Consider the following 14515-nt stretch of genomic DNA (forward strand, 5'->3'; position numbering starts at 1 on the left):
CCCAGAAATAATTACACGGAAACTGTATTCTTTCAAACACTGCCTGGCCCGGATAGTTCCAGTTCCTTATGGCTAGCTCTTACATATTGTTCTAACCCATTTCTAATATTCTGTGTAGCCCACGAGCTGGCTTACCAGGGAGGATCTTAACCTGCGTCTGTCTGGAGCGGGAGAACCATGGCGACTCCTCACACAGCTTCTTTTTCCCAGCATTCTCCTCTGTCTACTCCGCCTACCTAATTTTCTATCCAATAAAATGGGCCAAGGCAGTTTCTTTATTATTACAAGACCCACCTCCATCAACTGAGTAAGACTTGGAAGTACGTGAGAAGGGAGAGAAAGAATGAGTACCCGGACAAACTCCCACTCCTTCACTCTCAGGTATCTGGGCCACCCCTGCCTCCACCACCCCACTCTGGGAACATCCCTGGAGTATATCCAGTAATAAAGCAGGTGTCTACCTTGTTCATGCCACTCACAAGGGGTAATTACTTACCAATGTTTAGTGTCTATTATAATTTGTACTGTAAGGTAAAGGCTACCAGAGAGCGTCCGACAGCCTTGGTCTTAGGCATCAGTAACAACTCAGCTGAGAAGGAGGCATTACCCTGACACTTAACTGCTAAGCAGAGCGGACCAGGATGAAGCCAACCTGCCATGGACCACAGACAGCCTCAGGTGCAGGGGTCCTGTGGTCGGCCAGAGCAAGCTGTAACTGGATACTGGATTGGATGACACAAGGAAGTGACAGTGAAGGGCTGGGCCTCGGGGACACATGAAAGTGTTTATTGTTTTCTTCTTAAATAACATATTGGCAAGATAGTATGTAAAACAAGTAGAGCCCACAGGAAGGGAGTAAAGAACACGCGTTAGCATCTGAGGCATGACAGAGAAAATAATATGGGTTGAACATTGCTTGGTGACATTTGCATAAACTAGTTGCTACCCTAGAAAAATCTATGGGGAAATGGGGGCAGAAACATCCGAAAAAATTAAATATATGTCTGTGTGTTCACACCCACCGGCAGCACACCCAGGTGAGAGCGGTATTTTTAGTCTGATGAGAGGCTGACAAGAGTGACTGATAAAAGGAAAAAAATCCAAATTAGATCTGAAGAAGAAAAGGAAATTAATTTTTACAATAACAGAATCCCACAGCACGGCACATCCATTGGCCCGGGCTCAGCCTTGTATCTCTTCACAAGACCAGTTTCTATCTCTGGAAATTATGCGTCCGGGCGTTTACCTTGTCAGGCCTTCATTCGTAAGGAAGAAAGTATCTCATATTGCACGCCAGGAAACCAACTCCACCGAGCTGTGCGGAAGTCGTTGCTAATAGTCGAGGCTGAAAAGGAGAACTCATACCAAGTAGATGTGATTTAGAGTTGGGAAGAAAGGTCCGGTTTGGAAGTTTGAATCGCTAGCTCTCCTAGTGAGGATGTGAACAGCACGCTTATGTTTTGTTTTGTGACAAGACTTCGTGGAGCCCAGGCTGGCTTTGAACTCTTCATCTTTGTGCCTACCTCTCCATGCTAGAACTACAGGCATGTGCTACCACGCCCTACAATGCTTACTCTTGATGAAGGGGGTGGGGAGTTTCTCAAGAGAAAGAAAGAGACCTGGGGAGGAAGCAGATGCCCTTCAAGTGCATATTAACCTCCAAGAGTCTAGTTAATCGGGTAATTGGGGATTGGGTGTCACCTGAATGAACGCCTGTGGCTAACTCAGAGTTTATCCTTCAGGAATGGTTTGGGCGGAGGGGTTAGTGAAATATTCCATTGCTCACTTCTCCTGAACAATCGAACATCACCCTGGTTAGCAAAGTAGTGGGAGGAAGCCTTGAAGACTTTCCAGTCTAGGCAAGCGCCAGTCAGTCCCCTGACAGCCAGGGGAGAAGTTAAGAAAGAGCTCTAGTGAATCAGGATTTTAAAAAAGGAATTGGCACTGATCTTTGAAGTGTTTTCAGAGTGAATGTGGGAAACAGCACATTGGCATGATCTTGACTCGGAGGGACCGACAAAACGATAAGAAATTCGAAGGCTTTTTAGGAGAAAAGTGGTCAAGTAAGGACCCAGCCAGGCAATTATTCTCAGTTTTGGAAATAATGAGAAACAGTTGCATAAATTCTCAATGACACTTTTAAATCAGAAGTTTCACAGAGGATGGAGAGAACTTCTCAGGCAATGAGCTTTCACACACTTGGGTTTCCATGCTGCCCCAGGGAAGGCAGGTTTCTATGGGACCCACTCAAGTATCAGGTCATTGGGCCAACTCCCAAGACACCATGGTAAATGACTGGAGATTGTTTTCCACAAAAGTCCTCAAACAAATTCTGAGTTGGGAGACTTGAAGGGCTTTGTTTCAGTCTTCCTCTGTTTCCTACTGCTTCCTTCCATCCCTTTTCCTCCCTCCTTCTCTCTATGTCTGTCTCTATCATCCATCTATCTATAATCTATCTATCTATCTATCTATCTATCTATCTATCTATCTATCTTCTATCTCAGACTGGGTTTTATTTATTCCAGGCTGGCTAATAGATAAGGATGACCTCGAACTCCATCTACCTCCATCCACCTCTCCGCTCTCGGATTACAGGCATGCAGCACCACACCTGAACATCCGATGTTTTCTGATAAGGCCAGTGGCCACTTTGTGCCTTAGAGTGGTGTCAACTCTATCCTGGTGGTCATTAGTTCCTAATCTTTTAGAATACATGGAAGGTGTTCACTCTCAGGGCTCAACTTTCTCCTGTCCACCTCCCATTCTGTTCTCCTTGGTTAGCGTTTCCAATCTGCTCATTTCTTCACCTCCAGACTGACATGCAGCACCTGTTTCCAGAAGGTAGATGGTTTTCCTGTCTGAAGCTTGGGATCCGACTTCCTAAGCAAACCGCTGGCATTTATGAACCGTTCTCTGTCCCACCCACAGATGGGGGCAGAGACTTCTCTTTGACCATTTCCCTTCCTGACCAGATGATGCAGTCCCCACACCCTGACTCTTCCAGGTCTAAAGACACTTTAAACAGAAGCATAAGGAAGTCATAAAACCAAAAAATGAAGACATTTCCGCCTGCCCATAGGGACTGGAATCTGCATTCATGCTCCCAGCTGCCAATGCCCATCAGTTGCCAAGATCCTCAGGTTGTTCTCTGTCCCAGACCTCTGACCTGTTCCTCAGCCAAGTGGGTGGATACAAAACAGAGTGGCTCTGTTTTGACAAAACAAGACATGCCCCATGAGGGAAAGTGAGTTTTACTGTTGCAGCGACTATTTAAACAAAATACATACAAAGCCAATTAACTATCAAGGGGGTTCTGTGTGGAATGAGGCAGCCTCATGGCATTGTCATTGAAGACCTAAAATATATTTTAGAAGTGTCAGACCTGAAAAGTTGAAGATTTCCCTCAATACAAACAAAACCAGTCAAATGGAAGAGTGAATATCATATTTGATTTGTTTTTCTGAGTTTTGTAATAAAAACCCATTGACGAGAAGCTACTATCCCATTTCCTGGCTATTTTCTGTGGATTGAACTTCAAAGTGTTCAGTTGTAGCCATGAGCCTCACTTTTAATACCAATGAGAAATTATTGGACACCTTGCTTTTAAAGGAACAGTGGCCAGATAAATGGTCCTGAGATTTTGGATAAAACACAACCAGTATTCCTTATTTTCTAGTCTAAAACAGCTGAGTTATGGATATCCAATGGGGTCACTAGTGATACAGTCTGCTCCAAAACTCACAAGATGATACTGTGTTATCAGGAAAGATACAGAAATAAAATATTTTTATAAAAATGAATTTTTGAATATCAGCAAACATTCACAAATATGTAGAAGCTAGCATAGGAGCTCAGGAAAGCAAACAGTGTTTATTTTATAATCGAAAATATGGTGACTGTGTGGTCTGTGATAACTATTGTCCTATAAATGAATCTATGAGTCCAAAGGTTAGTTTCATCCCATAGGCTATCAGAAGCTTCTATCGCTAGTGCAATAGGCTTGATCTTTTTACTCTGTGCTCAGAAGCATTTGCTACGAACCATCATCTTTAAGTCTCATCTCATTCAGGCACTTCATGGTAAAGAAAAAAAAAACTGATGGGACCCTTGCTAGACCATAATCTCAAGGGCAATGCTCCATAATCCCTCATGCAACTGTTTAGACTCACGTCTGTGCTTCAGTGGCCAAGGGAGATTAAGAGGAGGACCACTTCCTGTGTAAACAGGAAGCTGCTGAACTTCCCGGATGGTGTCACACTAAATGCTTCCGTACTCTCCTTCCACCTTGAGCTTTGCCACAGTGCTGGTCACCCATTTACTTCCACGATACAGACGTTCAAATGATAAACTACAGAGGTCAGAGGATGTGAGGTGTCCTTACAGGAAATACTCAACTTCTAGGGAGGAGGATAGGCTATGAGGAAGCTGCCCAACTTTTGTTCCACTTTGGGACGTAAAACCTTTCTGTCAGTAATGACATCAACAAAAGAAAGGCGAAGGTTTGACCCATGAATGTCTGCTACCGTGGTTACATGCTGTGAGGAGGGGCTGTTCACTGAGGCTCATTATCCAGACAACTTAGCAGAACAGGTAAGCTTTAGGTTCAGGGAGAACCTGCCTTTAAAAAAGACAAGGCAAGGCATAATGAGACATCTGATGTTGACTCCTGTCCCCCACACTTCTACATATGGGTGCATGTGCGAACACACACATACAGATTTACGCCTAAACAGAGGCTTCACCAAATATTCAAGTTAAAAAATAGTCAACTTCTACAATTTAGGTAAATATTATTATAACACTAGGGTACAGATTCAAGAACAATGGCACAAGCGGCCAGAATGGGATGGCGGTCTGAAAATGCTAAGTGTCCTCACATGACAAGACACTCCGGCTGCGGAAGTCACCTCTTCTGTAGAGAGACAGGCAATAGATGCCAAACGCTTCCAGTTGCCTGAGCCCCACCCATGTTCTTGGGGTACTCAAAGAATCTCTTGTCTATCAGTCTCCAAGCTCCTTCCTGCTTGCCTCTTCCACCAGCCTGGGTCCCTGTTCTGCTTTAGTCCCAGAACTGCACTCTGGCTTCCCCAAAACTTGGAGGAATAGAAACAAAAGCAGCCGGCGGTGCACACCTCTAATTCCAGCACTCTGGAGACAGAAGCAGGCTTTATCTCTGTGAGTTCAAGCTGGGTCTACAGAGTGAGTTCCAGGACAGCCAAGGCTACACAGAGAAACCCTGTCTCTGAAAACTAAATAAAGAAAGAAAGGAAGGAAAGGGAAGGGAAGGGAAGGGAAGGGAAGGGAAGGGAAGGGAAGGGAAGGGAAGGGAAGGAAAGGAAAGGAAAGGAAAGGAAAGGAAAGGAAAGGAAAGGAAAGGAAAGGAAAGGAAAGGAAAGGAAAGGAAAGGAAAGGAAAGACAACTCACTTGTGTCCCACCAAAATACCTCAAGCAGTGGGGAGCTTGAACCCTGCATCCTCCTAGGCTGTACTTCTCCACGTGTTGAGCTAACATGCTCACCTGTTTTGGTTTCACTCTGCACGCCATGAAGGGAAGCTTAATCCAGGACGCCACCCTTGGGGCCTCAGATCTGCACCAAGATCTAATTGTGTTTCACCTTGTTAAAAGTCTCGTCTCCCCCAATTTATTTTTCCAGATATTCCTCCAATTTAAAACGATGCTAGGATTATTTTTAGGTTTTAGTCATTAGTCCTGGGACGCAGTTTTCAAACAGATTTATTCTCCCTGACATTCCTTCAATGTTTGATTTTCCTGCTTAAAGTGCTTTTTTTTTTTCTCAGCGTTTTCTTTTTTTCTATGAATGGAAGCATCAAGGGGAAAATGGAGGAAAGAACCTGGTCTGTACCCGTTGAATTGTGGGCAATCTCTGTGCTATTCTTTCTCCCTGACCAGCTGACCCCGGGTGAGAGGACACAGCCATAAGGAAAGCCTGCTGCTCGCTAGACTGACTGGCTCAGATCGTGGTCGACTGATAAAGAGGGAACGTCGGTTGGCTTGCTCCCTTTAAATTTCTTTTTAATTTACATGTATTTGTTGTTTTTGTGACACATCATACATGGGGTCAGAGGACATGTTTAGGGAAGTCAGTTTCTCCTTTTACCATGTGCATTCTGGGATCAGAGTCAGAGGTCGCCAGTCTCGGCAGTAAATGTCTTTACCAGATGAGCCGTCTCTTGGGCCTTGTCCTCTCCCCCTTTTGAGAGACTTTAGATATTTCCTACCCAAATGTAGGTTAAAATTGCTCTTCAAAGCTGAGTACACTGATATCCCCAACCTCTACGAGAAGAGTCAGTTCTCCATGTGCATGTGTGTGCACACACAGGCGTGTGTCTCTTTGTGTGCAGGTGTGAGCACTTGTGCATATGTATGTGTGCATGTGTATACTTGTGTGTGTGTGTGTGTGTGTGTGTATATGGCACTCCCCAACCAGCTAGTTTCAAAATCACCGGCAGGAAGCGTAACCCACTAGGCCTCTCTTTCCCCAGCTGTGAAGGGGTTAGTCCAGGGCTTTGCCTGGGTTCTCGCTACATGGCTCTTGCCAAGACTCATATCAACCCTGAAATCAACCTTGGCTGATCAATATTTCCCTTACTTCCTGTTGTCTCCCCGCATTGCCAGAAGGAGAAGGGCTTTTGGGACAGTTGAGGCAGGCTGGTTCTTTCTGGAAAAAGCATGATGATGTCCAAGCAGCATGTGTGTGCCCTTGGGACCTGGTCAGAAAACCAAAGTCTCGGACCCCACTCTTCTAAGACCCAGGAGGGGAGCCAGGCATCTGGGTTTTTTGATTTGAAGGAAGCTGGAAATTATTACACAGGATCTGTTTGGTGTTGGTCATCCTTCTCCCTTCTATTCAACGGTACCGAGTCTGCCGAGTTCAAGCCTAATTCCTCCCTCTCGTGATGGGGAGAAATGGCCTTCCTCTTGGTAATCCCTCTGTGATGAGCAAATGCATCTCATATTCTGTTTTTCCAGATAAGGTGTGAAGTGGGGCTGGCTTTAACAACATCAGCAGGAAGTTGTCAGTTGCCCTGGTAACACCCTGGCGGGGAGGAGTGCTGTCCTACTTTTCTTGTGAAAGGTTGAGCTGATTCTGTGTATCCATACAGCTATGATGGGCAGGGTGGCCAGAGAGGAGGTCCTTGTGTTTGAATGCTTGGTAACAGGGATGTAGCTAGGTGTTTTCCCCACATCTGGGACTCTCTTGATCCCTTTTATGTAAGCAGCAGTGGCAAAGTTTCCCCGCAAAGCTCTAGAGAGACTCTTAGGACCTCAATACAGTTGTAGATCACTTTTGCTTTCCCTGTCTCAAAGAAGTTGAGATGATAGTCAATAAAAGACAGAAATAAGGTAAACACATGAAAAGAAGCGAATCGAGAAAAGAAGATCAAGGGGTCCGTAAAGGGAGCATTTCACTGTCTGGAGAGTGTCAGCTATGAGAAGCGGCCTCTGCAGGGACAAAATAAAACTCAGAGATTCCTGGTGGCAAAGGAAAAAAGAGAAACAGTGTGAGTCTAGGGGCCCTGATCCTGTACAGGGAAGAGCAGACACCATCAGAACAACAGCAACAAAGAAAAAAAAAACCCAAACAATTTCCTAGAACTACACTCTGAGAGAAATTGATGGTGGAGGACCTTACGTAAGGTACACAAGTATGTATATTTAACACAGTGCCAGCGTTACCCCAGGAATTTATCTGTCTTTTAGGGAAATAAATCTCAGAGCTCAGCAGGTTGACAGCGTCTCTTCAAATTTACAGCATCAATGCGCCGTGAAGTAGCTGCTTCCCACACCTCGCTTTACTGGACCGTCTATCAACATTTGATCAAATTGGGCCAAAGTTTCAAAGTATCCTTAAATTATACCCGGAGAAAGTGCTGGTACATGCAGAACGCCCGTGTAGGCTTCAAAATTGAGACTTTACGGGCTGGAAGCATCTTTGAAAAACATATCCTTCCCATTTCTCCTAGGTGAGAGCCTTCTTTAGAATAATTAAAATTCAAACATACCTGCCAACACAACATTGCCCATAAAAGTGCCCCCAAATATACCAAGCTGGCTCATTTCACAGGTAGGCACCCAAGTTAGCAAGGCAGCCCTCTGTAAAACACACACACACACACACGCACACACACACACACACACACACACGAGTCAAGCAAGAGTTACTGCATGTGCCTCACGGGTCAACTGAGATGATAAATGCTTTCTTCACACCACTGTGTCTTCATCATGTGTGTGGAATAATTACACAAATGGGGTGTGCTCACTCAAACCACCCACACCTGGTTCTTTGTATCCTCTCATGTCTCAGGCAGGAAACTTTGCTGTTGTTAGGAATCTTGCTAACGAAGATATTGTATTGCTGAGCTTTGTACTAGAGTATAAAGTCTCATGGATGCCGACTCCGAGACACTCCAGCTGGGTGCTCAGGGTCTTCCAGGTTAGCCCTGTCCTCTGATGAGAGGCGTGACCCACAGGGTCCATGGACCACGATGGAAGTTAAAGCCAGAAGTAAACTGAGGTAGAAAGGTGTAAATAGTTGAGGTGACTTGAATGAAAAATGTCCCCCCCTCCCCCAGGCTCCTGCGTTTGACAACACTTGGTCACCAGTTGGTGGTGCTCTTTGGGGAAGTCTTTGAAGGCCTTAGCAGATGGAGCCTTGCTGGAGGAAGTATATCACTGGGGGTGGGCTTTGGGTGTTCATAGCCCCGCCCCGCTTCCTATTGTCACTTTGCTTCCTGGGTGCGATTGAAACATGATCTCTCAGCTTCCTGCTCCTGCCACCAGTTTCCCGCCATTATAGACTCAACCTCTGGAATCACAGGACCAAATAAATACAGTGAGACATAGGTCTGCTGCTGCAAATACCGTGTGGATGAAATAGCCGCTCAGGCTCATGCGCTTAAGCACTTGGTCTCCAGTGGGTGGCGCTATTTTGTCGAAACTTGGAGTGTTGATCTAAGGCTGGTGTGGCACAGGTAATAAGGGCAGGCCTTTGCTCCACGCTGCTTCCTGGCCAACCTTCCTCCTTCCTCATCTCCCAGGAGATGAGGAGTCTATGCCGTTATGTCCCAGCCACTGTGAATGCCCCCGCACCTTCCAGACTTGGGTTGAGACCATGAGCCCAAATAATCTTCTCCCCTTAAACTGTGCCTGTCAGGCACTTTGGTAACATCAAGAAGAAAATATTACTAATACAAATATTATCAAATTATTAAATTTTTAAAAATTATTAACCTTTTTATAGAGACCTCTGAGTGTGGTGGCATTTCTTCCTTTTGTATGTTAAGCTTTGATCAAGTGCATTTTGTAATTTATACTTTTAGGTTTTGTTCGGTCATGCATTGAGTTTAGAAAAGCCAGGGTTTTTGGCATTGGGAGAGCCAAGAGACCTTTAGAATTGAAACCATCATAGTTCACATTCGAGCTTCACCTTTGTCTTTGAGTCTGGGTTTGTGTTTTGCTCTCCTGTTGTCAAGCTGTCTTGTTTAACGTGTTATTTTGTTCTTTTTTTTTTTTTTTTTTTTTTTTTTTTGCCAAAACAGCAGTTAGAGCCACTACAGGGACTATCGTGTGGTCATCAACACACACAGACATAGAAATGCAGGGAACACACCTCTCCGTGCTGTTTGCAGTGTTTCTGAACACTTGCTATTTACAAACAGGCAAATAGTCCCTAAAATAGAGCATGCTGGTGAGCAATGGGCAAACGCTCAGCGTGGGGACTGAGACTCCCCAGCTTCCCTGTGAACTCTCTGTCTGTCCCATTTGTGGTAAATGTCAGTCAGCCTTTCCATTGTAGTCACTGTTTTTCTTGGATTTATTGCTCAACTCTAAAAACTGGCTCTGAGCTACAAATTGCCGTAAAGCAGAGGCCATTTGTTTGGGGTTTTGTATTTTTTCTCTTCCTTAGTGAAGTGGTGTGGGTGGGAAAGGGAGGGAGCAATATGTTGCCCTCCTCTTTTTATGTCGAATAGAAAGGGGGGGGAGAAGGAAGGAAGGAAGGAAGGAAAGAAAGAAAGAAAGAAAGAAAGAAAGAAAGAAAGAAAGAAAAAAAGAAAGAAAGAAAGAAAGGAAAGAAAGAGGACATACTTAGAACCTCAGTGTGTGGTTTGATATTTGACCAAAATAAATATATGCATAATTAATTCTCTATCTTAGAGCTGTATGAAAACACAGAGGAGACCCTTTTCCTGTCAGACCATGACACATTGTTCATGTTTTAGAGGAAGGCAAATCCTAGACTAGCCTCTTCATCTGGCTTCTCCCCACAGTGGGTGGTGAGACATCTCCTTCATTCCTGGGACCTTTACCTTGGGCTCTGTGGACATGGGAAACAGAGAGTGTTGCAGCTAATGCTCAACTCCCCAAAAGTTTCTGATTTGGGGAGAACACCCTGGAGCCCGTGGTCTCCTGTTGTGTGCTTCTCTCCCGGGTGTTGTTGAGCCCGTGTCTTCGAACATGTGCAGGAGACATCAGCAGGTTTTATACCCATTGCCACTGTGTCTGAGAAAAATATGTTTTTCAAAATAAGTAAAGAATGATATTTTTTGCAATTTTTATGATAAAGGTTTTTAATAGAATTTGAAGAGAAATATTTAAATACCATGTATCTGTTAGGTAGTTTACATGCTATGCATTAGTCTATTACATACGTGTGAATTAATATGTATGAGGTGTCATCCTGTTTACCACCGGTATAAAAAAAAAATACCTGGCTTTTAAAGAAGTGCAAATTATTCGAATATAACTCATTACTTTTCGAGACCATAGTTTATTCTTTCATAGCGTGCGGGATGAAACTCGTGGCTGCAAGTGATGGCTTTGTCCCCCTCCCACCCCAGCTGAAATCTATTGCAAGAATCAGTCACAACTTATTTTAACGCTCTCCTTGAATCCATGAGCACACTCGCACAAAATCAAAAAGAAGAAAACCCCTGATTTGGGCAAGTGGCTTAGGTGACAGGGTACGTATTACAGGGAGGCCACGGAGGGAGCGTCAGCTGTATTCCTAATATTGTGTTTGAGAGGTGGCTTTACGTGTTCGTTCTATTAGCGAGTCACATAATTGACAGATGTTTTATACGTACTCGTTCGTAAGTGTCGAATTGGAGAAAACGGTATCAATCGAGCAGATAAACTGTGAGCTGAAGCGTTTGTCCGCAGCCGGACCTGTTAGGAAAGTCAAAGCCTGCTCCATCCATCCCGGTCCTCTGTCACCTTACCAGTTTAGGACGGTACTGGTTTAGTTAGTCACTGCCACACTGCCATTGCATCCACGGGCCTTCCAGGCCAATGGCTGGAAAATCCCTGCTCTTGAAGACAGAACAGTCACCTCCTTAGCATCCCCCACCACCCAAGGAGTGTGGAAAGGTTTTCTCCCAACCCGCTCTGCTCCCAGTGGTGATATAAAACCCCGAAGGACTCTCCCCTCACCTCCCCTGCCTGCCTCTGTAGGTTCAGGATCTTCAGGTATCTCCCTGGCCAGAAGATTTGACATTAAAGGAAAATAACTAACCAAGGCGGGAAAACAAGTTCAACCTTTGCCTCTAGCCTGGAAGTGAGTCTTCTCAAGACGGAGAAATGCCTCCCCGAGACACTGTAGCAGCTAGCCATCAAACATCAGTAAGGAGGTCGATTAGCAATAAACAAGCAGCAAGGACTCCCGTTGTCTGACTGGGTTAGGGTTAGGGGTAGTAGTAGTGTTATGTTGTTAGGGTTAGTGTTAGTGTTGTTAGGGTTAGGGTCAGGGTTGGAATTAGGGTTAAGGTTAGAGTTAGTCTAGGGTTATGTTGTTAGGGTTAGTGTTAGAGTTAGGGTTAGGAGTGTGGCCACAACACTCTTAAATATAACCATGAGATGGGTAGTTTATAGAAGGGAAGATGGCTCCTAAGAGCTGGAACCTTAGACTGACTCTCTCTGGAACAGTCGCAAAGCACTTAGTGTGTGTTGTTACCATCAGTGTCACAGGTGCTCAGACTGGTGCCCTTGTTCTTCGTCACCCCATCTTATCAAAGAGAAACACTTATCAGAGCCTAAGTGTCTCCTGAAAGTTTCATTCCAGAAAGAGTAGAAGCCTAGTCAGGAATCTCCCTGACGTCTCTGTCTTAACTAGACTGACAGAACTGTTCTCTCCCTCCTCGAGTGGGGTTAGGGGGATTTCTGTGGGGCTGCACACCTGGAAAAGCCATGGCCGCTGCATTCTTTCCACTTGCCCTGGCCCAGCTTTGTGAGCGTTCCGCTCAGGTAATGAACAGCCAAAGAAGCCAAGATCAGGCACATCCATGGCTGGCAAGGAGCAACAGAAGGTTTTGTATTGTTGGCTGGTGTCCTTCTTTCCTGCGCCCCTCATCAACTGCTCCTTCTAGTGGCCTTTCACAATCAAGATTGCCCTTCACCATCAGGACAGGCTGTCTGTGGCGGGACACTGACATAAGCATATCAGAAATGGTACCTTGTACCAAGTTTCTCACAGCAAGGGCCTTGCTAGTCTGAAAACCAAATAAAGTAGGGCCTTTTCCCTCTGACTGCTAAGGGAGTGCACATACACTGTAAGGGGCAGAAATGACTTTAAAAATCACCTATGGTTAGGGCCTTGTTGGCTTTGGATTGTGCCATTTCAGTGACGGCAGATATTTCACTGGGTGACGGTAACACATTTACTCAGCCCACTATGGACTGTGTTTTAATTGGTTTGAATTTCGCCCTGTTTTGTTTTTGACTTCTTATTCTAAACAGCACCGAAACGAACGTCTTTGCATCCTACACCTGCTTGCGCATCCCCGAGCCTCCTCGGACTAGGCCTCTGCACGTGGAAATGCTATGGAGTTTGCCTGCTTCTGTCTCTTACTGCTTGTTGCCAAATCTCCCACAAGTGATAATTTATTGAGTAGCGCATAAAGGGCTTGCTTTCTGGGGTTTAATATTCACTGGCTTTGAAGGCGCCATCGCAGCCTGTCATGTCTGGGGCTTGGAGGTCCCCTCTGATGTAAATCAAAACATTTGAGTTAACAACATGCGGCCTTGTCAGTCACCCACAAATTATAGGCGCCTCCTCTGTCTTTGTCAATAACAAAAAAAAAAAGGAGAGAGAGAGAGAAATTACCCCCAAATGGCATAAAAAATTAGGAACCAGACAACTAGTCACCCAAAGAAGACAAGCGAGATGGTTGTAGAAGAATTTCAGATCCAAGAGGCAGCACAGTCCCTGAACTTGAGTTCTTTGAAGAAAGGCTTGTAGCATCTCTCCTACTCCGTGCCCTGGACAGCCACACTGAGTGTAGGCACAGAGAAGTCACTCATTACCCCGATAAGAACTAACCCTCAGCTCTGTCATGAAAACTTTGTAGCATCGACTGTAGCATGAAGGACTTGAGTTGTCTGATTCTGGTTTGTCAGTACAAACAGTTCAAGTGTCCAGCTTTAAGTGCTGTACCACGGTGAGTAAGTTTGGGTACGGGAACTTCTTTGGGTTAGTCCAAAGAGGTGAAACTTCCAAAGGGTGCATCCACTGACTTCCTCTCTGATTGGGTCTCCAGAGCAGAACATGTATGAAAAACAAGGCTAGTAAAAGAAAAAAGAAACAGAACCTCCTCCCTTGGAGAGGACGATCTGCTCATGCCACCGTGTGCTCCTTTATTCCTGCCGTGTCCTATACATCTTCCCACAAAGTCCTCCATGCCAAAGGAACTATCCCTGGCAGGCTGAAGCCAACTGCTGTCACGTGTGACCATGTGACTGCGTGTCTCTATTTAACATCAGAGCCAATAGCTTTTTGACAGGTTTATAGCTGATGAGTTCAATGGCCAGTCATGCAGGACAATTATGTTTGAGCTAATTTGATGAATCAACTTGATGTTCTCCCATGGTCCCTGCAGCCCTTTCGAGCGTATGTGCCCAATTTTTTTCCCCCGGAGGTCAAAAAGAAGCTTTAAAAGTTGGGTAATCGCATCACATCCGAGGGACTGTCTGGTAGAAAATGCTCTTGCCTGATGCCAAAAATGGGAAGAACCATTTGGTAATATCATTAGAGCCATCTGCCAGATCCCTGTCAGTCGTGACGTAGGGTTCCAGAGGCCAGCAAGTGCCTTGTGAGCCCTGGAATAATTTAGTGGTGAGACAAGCGACGAGTTCATCCTCCAAGCATTCCGGGGATCAGACCCTGGGGAAAGATCATTTCTCATTGCTGGATTGAGTTTGAACTGGACTTGTGAGAACGGACAAGGAGGCGTAAAGATTTCCCAAGAGTCCCTTTCCTCACCTCCTGATTAGCTCTCTCCTGCTCCCTGCCTTCCAGGGGGCTTCCAACACAGCACTTGGGACCAGGGCTGTGGGCGTGCAAAGGCCAAGGCACAAAGCTCACCCTTACCACACTCGCCATTGTGCAATGTGGGGCCAGTCAGCCATGATTCTGGAACTTCCCCCTTTCTGTGAAACATAGATAATAATGGTCCCTGCTTCACTGGAACCAGTTACAGCCATGCACCCCACCAGTGT

General features: G+C 45.3%; 1 protein-coding gene and 1 long non-coding RNA gene across 4 annotated transcripts in view; one reads left to right on the forward strand and one right to left on the reverse strand.

Moving 5' to 3' along the window:
- The window catches only part of LOC126508010 (uncharacterized), a 533853-nt gene extending 531409 nt beyond the window's left edge, over positions 1–2444 (reverse strand). Inside the window, exon 1 of the long non-coding RNA XR_007593695.1 lies at positions 152–2444. This is a non-coding gene — a long non-coding RNA (uncharacterized lncRNA). The remainder of the gene's footprint in view (positions 1–151) is intronic.
- Tshz2 (teashirt zinc finger homeobox 2) overlaps positions 1–14515 on the forward strand; it is a 429311-nt gene that overhangs the window by 39558 nt on the left and 375238 nt on the right. The window lies entirely within an intron of this gene.

The sequence above is a fragment of the Alexandromys fortis genome, unplaced genomic scaffold, assembly GCF_014885135.2.
Source record: "Alexandromys fortis isolate MF-2015 unplaced genomic scaffold, M_Fortis_MF-2015_v1.1 scaffold_81, whole genome shotgun sequence".
Taxonomy (NCBI): Eukaryota; Metazoa; Chordata; class Mammalia; order Rodentia; family Cricetidae; genus Alexandromys; species Alexandromys fortis.